This window comes from Ovis aries, chromosome 10 (genome assembly GCF_016772045.2).
Source record: "Ovis aries strain OAR_USU_Benz2616 breed Rambouillet chromosome 10, ARS-UI_Ramb_v3.0, whole genome shotgun sequence".
In the NCBI taxonomy this organism is placed as follows: domain Eukaryota; kingdom Metazoa; phylum Chordata; class Mammalia; order Artiodactyla; family Bovidae; genus Ovis; species Ovis aries.
This window is the reverse complement of record NC_056063.1, coordinates 80136285-80138579: the sequence shown is the minus strand read 5'-3', so window position 1 is coordinate 80138579 and position 2295 is coordinate 80136285. Positions and strand designations below refer to the sequence as shown.

The following is a 2295-nucleotide window of genomic DNA, read 5'->3' as shown; positions in this document are numbered from 1 at the left end:
CTATTTTCACATTTGCCAAGTCTTCCTGTTAAGTTGTATAGTTTTAAAATTCTGTGTGGAAGTACAGCCCATTTATGTCTAGTGATGCATTTTAAACGTAAAGAACATTTTATTGGCATTTATATACCACTTTTCTTTTGGTAGTATTTTCCAGGTAAATCTTTCTTAAAATTTGTAATCTTTCTGTTCATTTTGTGTTAGATATGTTTCATATAAATCTAATATAGTTAATTTCTTTAAACTCAGGAATATAATCAATATTTTTTAAATTTAAGAGAGATATTTCTACATAAATGAGTGCCTCTGTGTTGACTAAGATTGCTGACATATTTGAATTTATTTTTGGCACTCTATTTCCTACATTATAACATTTCAATATCTCCCTTAAATTCTCAAGTGGTAAAATAATTTTAATCCTAACAAACTATGCTTCTAATCCTTCTATTTCAAAGAAATTTACTGATATGAGTCAAAAGTGAGTTTATCACATTTTCCTGTAAATTATAGAAAACCCCAAATGCAAAGTGAAGTTTAAATGCGCTTAGAGACAAAACTTTACCTTAAATTTTCTTATTGCTCCTCTCAAATATATCTATTCTTCATGAATCTGAGCTCAAAAATTGGGTACAAAGGTGGGTGAAGTTTTTAAAACTTCTGACATGAGTTATAGAAAATTATTTTCTTTAATCTGAGGTTATACAGGGTAATGAAACAATCATACAGAAAAGCATAGTAATGATAATATTGGTTGTAGCATAATGGTTTAAATTATTTACTTAAGCAGATTAAAATGGCAAGGTAAAAATGATAATAATGAGTATAAAAATATCCACCTTTCACTTTAAAATATCGGCTTTGCTGTGTGGTATAATTGTCAAGTCTGTTGGGTGGGTTTCAGGCATGCAGATAACTCTTTCCTCATCACCAGCTGTAAGTGCACACATCTGTAATTTCCCACAAAGTTATGGTGCGCAGCTTTTTCCAAGCAGGGTTGACACCTATAAAAGTCGAGATGGAAGGGAAGACCCTCAGTCGTGTCTGACTCTTTGCGACCCCGTGGACTGTAGCCCACCAGGCTCCTCCATCCATGGGATTCTCCAGGCAAGAGTACTGGAGTGGGGTGCCATTTCCTTCTCCAGGGGATCTTCCTGACCCAGGAATCGAACCCGGGTCTCCTGCATTCCAGGCAGACACTTTAACCTCTGAGCCACCAGGGAAGCCCAGATAACAGCTAGTTAGACAATTAAGACAGTGAGTAAGAGCAATAGGTAGGTAGGTAGCTTAGCAGTCAAAATCTCTAATATTTGGAATTTAATTTGCTCCTACATAACTTACATACTTTTACATAGATCAAAAAAGGTGCATCTCATTTTGACAACTGTTATCAGTTTCTTCTGGTTTGCTTTCTTTTTGCAACATATAAACATTTACCACGATGCAATGTACTTAAAAGGATCTCAATAAATGTTCGTTGAATTTTCAAAAAAAGCATTAGAGGAGATAACTGGTCAAACTATAGACACAGGTGAAGTAGTTCTCTAAGACAGAATAAACTTAAACAAAAGATCTTTTAAAGGTAAAAAAAAAAAGACAAAAGATCTTTCACATAAAACTTATTTAATGTTAAGATGAATTCGCTCATATTATATGTGCACTAAATGATGTCCGCATGTAATAGATTTTTGTGGAAAGACGTAGATAAGAAACAAACTGAAAAATATCACAAAGCGTATCAAGCTCTCAAGGGAAATTGTGAACAATACAACACAGATATTGAATATTTGAAATCAATTTCAGGAGGGTGGAGGAGTTCAGTGCAAATTCCAGAGAACACTCAGAAAGTAAAGAGAGTAAATTGCAGAGAAAAACTTCCCTGGAGCATAGAAGTCCACCCTAAAGTTACTACAAGTGGGGAAACAGCTGTGGATAAGCCTAATGTACAAGGCTCGGACCACAGTATTGGAAGGAACATCTTATGAAATGCACAATATTTTGATCATGGACCAAGAGTTAATTCATTTTTAGATATGTCATTTCTAGTCTTTGTTTTTTTCTGCCTCTGAAAATTTCAATATTCAGGTCAGGATTTGCAGCGGACAGTCAGGGAGATGCTTATTCGGAGAGGAAAACGTGACCTCTGGACACCTTGTTGCAAATGAAAGGTTCAAGTTAAACCTTGACTAGTTAAGGAACTTGTAAAGTTTCACAGAGGCTTGCCTAGAATCCAGAATAAGGACCCGGAGCTGAGGTCAGACAGTGGCTTGAAGGAGAACATAGCATTCAAGGGTTTGCTCG

The 2295-nt window shown here is 35.3% G+C and overlaps 1 non-coding gene across 1 annotated transcript; it reads right to left on the bottom strand.

Annotated features, from left to right (window-relative positions):
* Positions 1 to 1144: 1144 nt before the first annotated feature.
* On the bottom strand, positions 1145 to 1217 carry TRNAS-GGA (transfer RNA serine (anticodon GGA)). Its single transcript has one exon. It is a non-coding gene; the product is annotated as a tRNA-Ser (tRNA).
* Positions 1218 to 2295: the final 1078 nt, after the last annotated feature.